Raw genomic sequence first — 12,802 nt, 5'->3', positions numbered from 1 at the left:
ACTCGGATATCAGGGCAAAGTCACGCGGTGGTGGAGTTTGTTTTCTCATTAGGGACAACTGGTGTAAACAAGTGGTGGTAAGAGAATCTCTCTGTACTCCTGATATCGAACTACTGAGTGTATCACTTAGACCATTCTATCTTCCTTGGGAGTTCCCACAGCTGGTTTTTACTGTGGTTTATATACATCCGCTAGCAAACTCAGTTAAAGTCTCTGATGTGTTATATCAACTTTCACAAAGACTTGATACTCTGTCTCTGTCACGGTTCATGGGTTCACTGTTTCGCCCTCGCTGTCTGTCAGTGATGTGTGTATTAGTGTTGTGGGCGTGTCTCGTTATCTCGGGTGATCAGCGCCAGCTGATCCTCATCGAGCACCCTTTTTATCCGTCTGTGATTCGTCTGTCTTTGTCAGATCGTTGTGAGGCTTCACTGGAGCATTGAGCACCCGTCACTCCTGTTTCTGCTGGTTTCCCTCGAGTGGTTCGCCTTCCCGGGTCTCTAGCTTCCTGTCTGGATTCTGCCTGGATTTATCTGCCCATTGCGTCCCTGCGTTGCCAGTGCCTCATCTACTCTGTTCTATCAACGCAGACCAGCTTCACTACTTTTCCTGTTTATAATAAATATTGCTGTTTTCTCGCAATTGGATTCTACTCTCGTTCTTTCTATACAGAGTGTGACAGAACGATCTGACCATGACATGCATCCAGCGAATGCAGCTGAGCTTCAGGAATTTCTTTCGAACAACGTCGTTCGGATGGATCGTCAAGAGGAACAGATGACTGCTACTGGTCGGGCTGTACAGGCACTGGTAACGCAGGTGTCCGAGCTCACCACTCAATTACAACAACTGAGGGCTCCCACTGCGACACCCCCGCCGCCTGTTCCCCACGAGCCATGTAAAATCGCCAACCAGCTCAAGCCGCGCATCCCCACCCCTGAGAGATATTCTGGTGAGCCTAGTCTCTGTAGAGTATTTTTGACTAAATGTTCCATCTTTTTCTCTCTTCAACCAGTGACCTTCGCCACATAACAGTCTAGAGTGGCACTGGTAATGACTTTGTTGTCGGGACGCGCGGCTCTGTAGGGAACGGCGGTGTGGGAGAAATAACATCCCTGCTGTTCCTCGTAGAGGTCTGCATTCCCGCGGCTGTCCCGCGGGATCCGCGGGACCCGACCAGATATTTTGCGCCGCGGGATTAAATTTCCGACTAAAAAACGGTAGCGGTCGGTAACACTGGTGTAATTTGAACGGGAGCGGTCGGTCATTCAATACCCGACGCCGACGTTCTTTCAGAACAGCATATCTTCGCTTTACCTAATCTTAATCTTATCGACCACTTATCTGCCCTGTAGGCTACTCAGGACCGTTATGCACGCGCTGCACGCACGGACCAGTAACGGTTCTTTCTGTCATGCATTGATTGTACTTGCTTAACAGCAAAATGTTACGAATTTTGATAATACGAATAAAAATAATAGCCTAAACTTCTTTTTTTTTCGCTGCGATATTTTTTCCCCTACTGTCTGCAGCAAAATGTTACATTTTGTATATTAACAAGGCGAATAAAATAATAATAAACAAAAAGTTTGTGCAGACTACATTTTTATTTTCTCTGTGAAAATGTACATGTGAAATTCTGGGAGATCTATATTAAAGCGGGATGGTCGGGTCGGGAAGAAAATTATTCTAAGCGGTCAGCGGGTGAACAAATAGTGTATATATTGCGGGAACGGGTGGGTGCGGGATATAACCCCAGCGGGAGCGGGCGGGAGCGGGACTTAAAAAACAGTCCCGCGCAGACCTCTAGTTCCTCGTTCCAAGCACTCGGTGAGGAGATGAGACGGGTATTTGATCGTGCGGTTACGGGCCGGGAGGCTGCCCGCAAACTCACCGATCTCCGCCAGAACAACAAGTCAGTATCCGACTATTCCATCGAGTTCCATACCCTGGCAGCCGAGTGTAAATGGAACGAGGAGGCGCAGTGGGACATGTTCCTGCATGGGTTGGCTGACCGTGTTCAAAAGGAGATTTAGGCTATGTTTCACGGAAACGACCTGAAGAGAAAACGCAAAAGTGGCATTGCGTTATCACTTTTTATTCTGCGTTTAGACGAGCGTTATGGGGGGGAAATCTGCGTGCATATGGTGACGCAAAAGTGTGTGAAATTCGATGTAGTATGCACTCCAGGCGGCTAGGTGGCAATATGAAGCACTGCCAGATCACACCAGACCCTGATTCCAGAATTTTCTGAGTACTCCAGTATCAGAGGTGGGAACACGGTCAGCCCCCCAATTGATCAAGAACCGATGCAGGTTGGTCGAGCTCAGCTTTCCCGGGAGGAGAGGGACCGTAGGAAGACAAGAGGACTTTGCCTTTACTGTGGCACGGCTGGACACTTTCTCATTGACTGTCCAGTAAAAGACCAAGCCCGACAGTAGAACGGAGGAATATCAGTGGTGAAATCCTCATCAGCGACTCTCCTCCCGGTAAGACCGCAATGGGCAGACCAATTCCACATCTGCCAGGCATTGGTGGACTCAGGATCTGAGGGTAACCTCATAGACTGTTCTTTGGTCGAACATCTTCATATTCCGGTCACTTCACTTGAGCACAAGATTTCAGTCAACGCCATTAACGGACAGGTGCTCCCAGGCATCACTCAGTCTACATGTGTTCTCACTCTTAATCACCTCTGGAAACCATACCGAAAAGACTTCTTACCTCATCACCAGTTCACCATTCGCACCAGTGGTATTGGGACATCCGTGGTTGGTTCAACACCAACCCAGGGTAGAATGGGGTCAGAATACAGTTTCTGCCTGGAGTGACCGTTGTTATGCCTCTTGTCTTGTGTCTGCTTGTCCGTCTGTTTCTTGTTCTGTGTTGCAGGAGGAGCCAGTGAATCTGTCTAATGTGCCACCTGAGTATCTCGACCTGAAGGAAGTGTTCAGTAAGTCCCGGGCTGCTTCTCTTCCTCCGCATCATCCCTACGACTGTGCTATAGATTTACTGCCAGGTACGTCTCTGCCTAAGGGCAAGTTATACTCGCTCTCTGTTCCTGAGAGGGAGGTCATGGAGAAATCTATTTCTGATTCTCTGGCTGCCGGGATCATCCGTCCTTCTTCGTCTCCCGGTGGCGCGGGGTTCTTTTTCGTGGGGAAGAAGGATGGCTCCCTGCGACCATGTATTGACTACCGAGGGCTGAACAACATCACTGTAAAGAATACCTATCCTTTGCCGTTGATGTCTTCAGCCTTCGAGCGGTTGCAGGGAGCGTCTCTTTTCACGAAATTGGACCTACGTAACGCCTACCATTTGGTCCGCATAAGAAGGGGGGATGAGTGGAAAACGGCTTTCAATACCCCCAGGGGACACTTTGAATACTTGGTTATGCCCTTTGGCCTGTCCAACTCCCCCGCCGTTTTCCAACCACTCGTCAATGATGTGTTGAGAGACATGGTTGATCGGTTCATTTATGTCTACCTGGATGACATATTGATATTTTCTTCATCTCTCCAGGAACATGTTCAACATGTCAGACGAGTGCTTCAAAGGTTGCTAGAGAATGGGCTTTTTGTCAAGGCAGAGAAGTGCACGTTTCATGCACAGTCAGTCCTGTTTTTGGGGTACATTGTCTCGTCCGAGGAGTGCGCATGGATCCTGACAAGGATAAGGCTGTGGTAGATTGGCCAATTCCAGATTCCCGCAAGGCCCCGCAGAGGTTCCTGGGATTCGCCAATTTTTAACGACGTTTCATTCGTAATTTCAGCCAACTAGCCGCTGCTCTGACTGCCTTGACCTCCACCAGAATGGCGTTCAGGTGGTCTAATGCTGCAGAAGCGGCATTTACCAACCTCAAGATCCCTTACGTCAGTTTGTGGTGGAGGTCGACGCGTCAGAGGTGGGGGTAGGTGCAGTACTTTCCCAGCGATCTTCCGCGGACGACAAGATGCACCCTTGCGCGTTCTTTTCTCATCACTTATCGACTGCCGAACGTAACTACAATATTGGTAACAGAGAGTTGTTGGCAGTCAAGTTAGCATTGGAAGAATGGCGTCACTGGTTAGAGGGAGCGGGGGAACCCTTTATCGTCTGGACCAGTCATAAGAACCTTGAATACATCAGGTCTGCCAAACGACTAAACTCCAGGCAGGATCGTGGGCACTTTTTTTCGGTCGCTTTGACTTCTTGCTTTCGTATCGTCCAGGTTCTAAGAACATCAAACCTGATGCTTTGTCTCTAATTTTTGACCGCTCCGAACAACCCGTCTACTCCCGAATACATTCTACCTGAGAAACTCATTGTTTCTACACTCACATGGGAGGTCGAGTCGAAGGTCCGCACGGCCTTCCAATTGCCCACCTGGTCGGTTATTTGTGCCGGAGGGAGTCCGGTCCGACGTTATTCGGTGGGGTCATGTTTCCAATGTGGCATGTCATCCAGGAGTTAGTCGAACCAGATTTTTGGTCAAACAACGATTCTGGTGGCCTTCTATGGCTCATGATATTTGGGAATTTGTTTTGGCCTGTTCAATTGCCCGTGGCAAGACTTCCAATCGACCCCCGGATGGGTTGCTCCAACCGCTGTCTGTCCCTTCGAGACCCTGGTCCCATATCGCGCTAGATTTTGTCACGGCCCTCCCTCCCTCCCTCCCACCCAGGGTAATACTGTCGTTTTGACGATAATGGACCAGTTCTCGAAGGCGGCACATTTTATTCCCTTAACCAAATTACCTTCAGCTAAGGAGACAGCGGTTACTGTCGTTAATCATGTCTTTCGCATTCATGGCCTCCCAACAGACGTGGTTTCTGACAGGGGACCCCAGTTTATTTCCAAATTTTGGAGAGAGTTTTGTTGTTTACTGGAGGCGAGTGTAAGTTTGTCATCTGGATTTCATCCTCAGACTAACGTTCAAGCTGAGCGTGCCAACCAAGATTTAGAAAAAGTATTAAGATGTCTGGTTTCTCAGAATCCTTCCTCCTGGAGCCAACAAATCTCTTGGGTTAAGTACGTTCATAACTCGTTACCAGTTTCGTCCACGGGCCTTTCTCCGTTTGAGTTTAGACTAGGTTACCAGCCACCTATTTTTCCTAGTCTGGAATCCGAAGTCGCTGTTCCCTCCGCTCACGCTTTCGTCCAGAGGTGTCACCACACATGGAGGAGAGCCCATGAGACTCTCCTCCAGGTGGGTGCGCGCACCAAGGTTCAAGCCGATCGCCACCGGCTGAAACCTCCCGTATAGGTCGTTGGTCAAAAAGTGTGGCTGTACTGTACTGTCACGGTTCATGGGGTCACTGTCTCGCCCTCGCTGTCTGTGTGTTGTGGGCATGTCTCGTTATCCCGGCTGATCAGCGCCAGCTGATCCTCATCGAGCACCCTATTTATTGTCTGTGATTCGTCCTGTCTTTGTCAGACCATTGTGAGGCTTCACTGGAGCATTGAGCACCCGTCACTCCTGTTTCCGCTGGTTTTCCTCGAGTGGTTCACCTTCCTGGATCTCTCGCTTCCTGTCTGGATTCTGTCTTGAAAAACTGTTTGAGGACATACTACCAGTATGTGAACTGTTGCACCAGGAAAAATAAGACATTGGAGTCTGGACAAGTGTTATGGGAACGTTAAAGGTGCCTTTTCTGCCTCGACGCTACCTCCTCTGGGTAGATCTGATCATAGCGTTGTTAATCTTCTACCCAAATATCAAAGACTTCTTGAAAGCCAAAAGCCTCAGATTAAGACTGTAAAGATTTGGAATGAAGAGAGTATTAGGTGCCTTTAAGGATGTTTTGAGTGTACTTTGTGGGAAACATTTGAATCCCCTGATCTGGATACTCACACAAATGTGGTCTCCGATTTTATCAATTTTTGTGTTGAGTCAGTTCTACCCACGAAAACGTATAAATTATTTCCAAATAATAAGCCATGGGTATCAAAGGAACTTAAAGGGTAACTAAACCCCTGGTCAGAGCCTGACTCCACCCACTGGCAATATTTGGGTCACAATACAACGTAAAGTACATGCATCTGATGAGTTTTATCGAGTTGATGTCAATAGCGCGCGCTCTCTGTAGGCATATTCATATTTTCCCGCTATGTGAAAAAATCCAGCAAAATGCACCAGCGCGTTTGTCGACCCCAGAGGATTAACTTTAACCTAACCATAAATTGTGATTACAATATATAAGATCACTTACATCAAGACGCCGCTGCGGTGGTGGAGTCCATGCAGGAGGAGCAGCGTTTGGCACTGCGTCGCTTTTCAGCGCGAGCTGTGTGGAGAAGCCCATTTCCACCTCTATTGCGTTGGAGAAGCAATCCTGTGTAAAATGCAGACTTGAGCTCTTGGCGGGTCTTCCAGGCCAAGTGCATGCAACCACTGGTGCCTAATTTTTAAGTCTGCTGGAAAGCTTTGCAGTCCAGCAGTGCTGTTGCAACCAGAACACTACATCTACGTACCCTCCTGACCACTGTACTAAATACAGATAAATCTACGCTAACTTGAAGCTATCCTAACTGATGCAATACTATGCGTGGTGAGCTCGTACCAAGGACGTGGCGAGCCCGCTCCAAGCGCGTGTTCAGAGCCATAGAGAGAAAGAGTTGCGACACTCTTTGATGTCGCCGCTATGGCTGTCACGTGGCTCATGTAAGCCCCAATAGTTCCAAAACATACGCTGGCTGTCATGCTCTTCCATAGGACAGACAGCAGCGATTGCATTATTGAACGGTAAATATAAAATAAAACACACACCCAAGTACTTTTTCAGCTGTTATTGCATTATTGCATTTTGTTAATGTCAGTTTTGCATTTGGAGATAAGTTTTAGGCTATATTTTTGGAGGGAAAAGCTCAGTGTTCATGTTCGCATGGGTAGTAGCACTGGCTTTAGCGGCTCTAACTTAACTTTTCCATATCATTCATCTGATGATGGACGTCTCATGATATTTATTTTAGCACAACTGGGCTGTATTAGGCTATTGATTCCCGTGATTTTGCTTATAAATTTTGATTCAGCCATTAGCCAACCTTCGTGATCACGCGAAGTGGTCTGCCGTGGCGGTCCGTTCAGAGTTCGCTTAAATATTTTTTATTAAACAATGACAGACAACAAAAATGTGTGCTTGTGTGGGTGTGTGTGAACAAGAAAAACAAAAACCAGGGGCAGGTGATCCATGAAACAGACAGGACTGGTGATGGCCATAACAATCCTAGAGGTCCAGCATTGTTCTCACAAGCCGCTTCACTCAAGACAATAAAACATAATGAAAAGTTAGTATATCCCAAAAAATTAAATTAAATAAAAGTTGCTATAAAGGTGGTAGTGATTCATTACCGGACTCTTACTGTCACAGCTGACGAAGTCGCACTAGCTAGCAGGCAGTGCTTGAAAATTGGTTGAAACAGCCAACATAAAATATAAATAATTACGCTGTGCATATACAAATGAAGACCAGTATAAGCATCACAAAGGGCCTCTGATACAACATAGACAATTGACAAATCAAAAGAGATCGATATTTCAGCAACTTAACTCTAGAATAACTCGACGCGCAGCAATGTAAGTGAATGGTGTCCAACGCCCAAATGACAGTGTTTGGAACTATTCGGATCTTCAAATCCCGGAAGTAGGCGGTTAAAAGCGCCGCCATTATTTACAACGGAGGTCTATGGGAGTGTCGCAACTCTTTCTCTCTATGGCTCTGGGCGTGTTGACCTGGAACCTGCTTACATCACGCAGTACCACAAACATCCAATAGGAAAATTCAACTGCAGTAGCCACCGTTCAACCTGAAGAGGGCAGCACTTTTTTTTCACAGTCGTTTTTACACCATATATTGTAAAATTAAAACACTTTATACCTAAATGTCAAAAAAAGTTACTCGAATCAATGAACAGCACTAATAAAGCCCCATTCTTACAGATCATTAACTAAAAAAAGTTGGTTTAGGGTTTAGTTACCCTTAAACAACTACTATATAAGAAGAAGGTAGCATATTTTAATAATGATGTTTTAGCTAAAAGGGACATTCAAAGGGAAATTAAAAGACAAATTAAGGTAGATAAGGCCCTATATAAACAAAAGAATTGAAGCTAAAATGTCACGGAAATTCTAAACAGGCATGGGAAGTTATTAGGACGATGATTAGTGTACCACATAAAAGTCAAGGAAAGTATAATATAACATAAATCTGACAATCACAGATGGCAAAAGCGGGGATCTGGAGCTAGCGAATAGGTTATATCAGGTTTTTTTTTTTACATTTTGAGGGGAATAGTGAGGATAATAATAGTGATGAAGAAACTTTCCTGACATCAACTCTTTACCATCAAAGAGACTGATGTAAAGAAAATGTTTCTGAGTTGCAATACACATAAGAGCCCTGGGCCTGACAGCATCTGTGGACGAGTGTCAAAAAACTGTGCTGATCAATTATCCACGGTTTTTACTTTGTTTTTCCAATTATCTTTAAACCAATGCATAGTACCAACTATATGGAAAACTTAAACTATCATACCTTTTCCTAAAATCAATAAACCATTAGAGCTTAGTGACTATCGGCCAATGGCACTGACCTCTTTGGTGTTTAAAAGCTTTGAAAGGCTAGTTAAAAGGTATGTAGTGTCAAACCCCAAAATAGTTTAGACCCCTTGCAATTTGCATATCAGTCAAACAAGGGAGTGGATGACGCAATTTTAACATTGTTGCATATTGTTTATTCGCATCTTGAAGGTTCCAAAAATCACGTGAAAATCCTATTTGCTGACTTTTCATCGGCTTTGGTCGAAAAGATTAGCCACAGAGTTTAATCTAGATGGAGGACTGATTTTGTGGTTGCGAGATTTTTTTAAGGAACAGAGTACAGAAGAGTGAGTGTGGGTGGATCACTACTGGAGAAACAAATTACTAATGTTGGATCCCCACAAGGCTGTGTCCTCTCACCCCTTCTGTTTATATTGTACACAAATAACTGTATAAGTGCCCATCCAGGGAGATATTTGATCAAATTTGCAGATGATAATGCATTAGTTAGTCTCCTTCAGGGGGACGAGGACAGTCATGGACCTGTTTTAAATGAATTTAGTTCTTGGTGTGACATGTCAAACCTTAAGTTAAATATTTCAAAAACAAAGGAAATGTGTATTGATTTTAGGAAGGAGTCTTCAGTGAGTGTGACCACTATTGAAGGGGAGCCAATTCAGAGTGTTAATGAGTATAAATATCTTGGAGATGTCTTTGAGCACAAACTGAGGTGAGATAAATGGACTGAGGCTGTAAACAAAAAAGGATAGCAAAGACTAGATGTTGTTATTTAATGTAAGCGTCTCAATCCTTAGAGTGTTTTATAATTCTTTTATTGAAAGCGTTTTTACATTTTGTATTGTTGGTTTGGAAATGTCACAGTGGAACAAATGAGTTCGCTAAGGAAAGTCATGAGTATAGCGAGAAAACTAATTGGTATCCCTTTGAGAGGTCTCTAACAAATTTATCAAACCAGATGCCTTAGTAAAGCAACAAAAATCATATCAGATAATAGGCATCCTCTGTTCGATAAATTTGAGAGATTACCCTCAGGTCATTTAGGATGCCAGCAATTTTTAAAAATAAGGGGAAAAAGTCCTTCCTGCCACAGGCACTTAAATTGTTAAATGAAAGATAGTTTTGTTGTTTACTGAGCGGGTCTCAGTGATGATTTATGTTTTTTTTCCTGTATTTATGTATATTGTTGGTCTTGTACGCATGCTGAAACACAAGCAACAAAATTTCCCTAAGAGGATAAAAAAGTAATCAATCAATTTGGATCCTCAACCTTCGTGTCTCAGAGCAGTACGTGACAGAAAGAAAGAACGATTAGTTAGAAAGAAAGAAAGAAAGAAAGAAAGATTAGTTAGTTAGAAAGAAAGATTCGTTAGAAAGAAAGAATGAATGAATGATTAGTTAGAAATAAAGAAAGATTCATTAGAAAGAGTAGTTATACTTAACAAAATTATAAACGCAAAACTTTTGTTTTTGCCCCCATTTTTTCATGAGATGAACTCAAAGATCTAAGAGTTTTTCTATGTGCACAAAAGGCCTATTTCTCTCAAATATTGTTCACAAACCTGTCTAAATCTGTCAGTGAGCACTTCTCCTTTGCCGAGATAATCCATCCACCTCACAGGTGTGGCATATCAAGATGCTGATTAGACAGTATGATTATTGCACAGGTGTGCCTTAGGCTGTAGTAGGCTGCTCTGCACTGCATTATCCATCAGCAGGCCCTTTGCAGCAAATGCCTGAGGTTTGACACTGTGATGTCTGTTGTTGTGAAATGGATCAACCATATCAGATCTAGGGGCTTAAAGCACCGGCAGTTCCGTGCCTTTTTGGACGAAATAGAGTCAGAATATGAGGATGTGCTCTACTTCACAGAGGTACGTTGGCTCAGTAGGGGAAACGTCTTGAAGAGGTTTTTTGAGTTGAGAGCGGAAGTGAAAGCATTCATGGAGAAGGATGGGATGGCTGTTCCTGTGTTAAGTGATCCCAAATGGCTCATGGACTTAGCTTTTCTTGTTGACATCACACAGGAGCTGAATGTACTTAACAAGAAGTTACAAGGCCAGGGGCAGCTTGTGAGTGCTGCCTATGACAATGTGAGGGCATTCTCCACAAAACTTGTGTTATGGAAAGCCCAGCTCTCTCAGGCAAACCTCTACCATGTTCCAGCCTGCACGGCACTCATGGATGTGGGCACACCGGTGTATTCAGTGGTGAGAAGTATGCTGATGCCATTATGAAGCTACAGGAGGAATTTGATCGCAGGTTTGCAGACTTCAAGACGCACAGAGTCACTTTTCAAATTTTTGCTGACCCCTTCTCCTTCGATGTGCAAAATAATACTCCTGTACTTCAAATGGAGCTCACTGGCCTGCAGTGCAATTCTGAACTCAAAGCCAAGTTCAGGGAGGTGAATGGAAATGCAGACAAGCTTGGACATTTTTTGAGAGAATTGCCACCCACCTTCCCTGAGCTCTCCAGGATGTTCAAGCGGACCATGTGCCTTTTTGGGAGCACATATCTATGTGAAAAGCTCTTCTCCGCCATGAACTTCAATAAGTCAAAGTACAGGTCCAGACATACTGATGAGCATCTTCAAGCCACACTGAGGGTTTCAACCGTTTCCTCCCTCAAACCAAATGTGTCTCAGCTGTGTGAGAGGAAGCGCTGCCAGGTCTCTGGCAGCAAGGAGTAGGCAAGAGAAGCCTATGTTCTGAATAACCATTCATGTTCAGAAGGAAAGTTCATGTTCAGATGGACAATTCATGTTGAAGAACTGTTAATAATAAAGATTGAGAAGATTGGATCAGCTGTGCTCCTTTTTTTTTGGAATACTTGAAACACTTCTTTTGTGGAATACTTGATGCGGCCCAGCCTGACCCAGACTCTACCTCCAGCGGCCCCTGGGTAAGTTGAGTTTGAGACCCCTGAATTAGAGTTACAAATGATTTACTCTTATCATCCAATCTTGGTTATATCTCTCTATTAGTGTAACTCAATCTTAGTGCTGCATTTGATACTATTGACCACAAAATTTTTTTAAATAGATTCGAAAATTATGTTGGCATTAGTTGAATTGCACATGGTTTAAATCATACTTATCTGACCATTATCAATTTGTAGCAGTAAATGAAGAGCTGTCTCATCGATCACAAGTTCAGTATGGAGTACCACAAGGCTCAGTACTAGGACCGCTGCTGTTCACTCTGTACATGCTACCCTTGGGAGATATCATTAGGAAACATGGAATTAGTTTTCACTGTTATGCCGACGATACTCAGCCCCGATGAAACTTACCAAGTTAAATTAACGGAATGCATAGCTGATATAAAAAATTGGATGACTAGTAATTTCCTACTACTTAATTCTGAAAAAAACAGAGATTTGAATTATTGGACAAAAAACTTCCTCACGTAATAACCTAGAATACTGTCTAACACTTGATGGCTGCTCTGTTAAGTCTTCGTCGTCGGTTAGGAACCTGGGTGTGCTCTTTGATACCAATCTTTCATTTGAAAGTCACGTGTCTAGTATCTGTAAAACCGCATTCTTCCATTTGAAAAATATATCTAAATTACGTCATATGCTCTCAGTGACAAATGCGGAACAATTAGTTCATGCGTTCATGACCTCAAGGCTAGATTATTGTAATGCTCTACTGGGTGGTTGCCCTGCACGCTTAATAAACAAACTACAGCTGGTCCAAAACGCAGCAGCTCAAGTTCTTACCAGAACCAGGAAGTATGACCATATTAGCCCAGTTCTGTCAAAACTGCATTGGCTCTCTATTAAACATCGCATCAATTTTAAAATATTGCTGATCACGTACAAAGCACTAAATGGTTTAGCTCCGCAGTACTTGAGCGAGCTCTTAACGCATTATAGTCCTTCACGTCTATTGCGATCTCAAAATTCCGGCCAGTTACTAATACCTAGAATATCAAAATCGACTGCTGGCGGTAGATCCTTCTCCTATTTAGCATCGCAACTTTGGAACAGCCTTCCTACCATTGTCTGGGAAGCAGACACACTCTGTCAGTTCAAAGCTAGACTAATTACACATTACCAATTTCTATTATTCAAATCAGTTAAATTATTATTAGGCTGAATAAATTAGGTCAACAGGAACCTGGAACACTTCCCATAACACCCAATGTAATTGTCACATCCTAAGAAGAATGGCGTCTACGCTAATATTTGTTGGCCTCATCATTATCTGGAGGTTACCATAGTCAGATGGAGGACCTGCACCCTAGACACGACCACAAC

Source organism: Scardinius erythrophthalmus, assembly GCF_964197995.2.
Source record: "Scardinius erythrophthalmus genome assembly, chromosome: 13".
Taxonomy (NCBI): domain Eukaryota; kingdom Metazoa; phylum Chordata; class Actinopteri; order Cypriniformes; family Leuciscidae; genus Scardinius; species Scardinius erythrophthalmus.
This window is presented reverse-complemented; position numbering follows the sequence as displayed.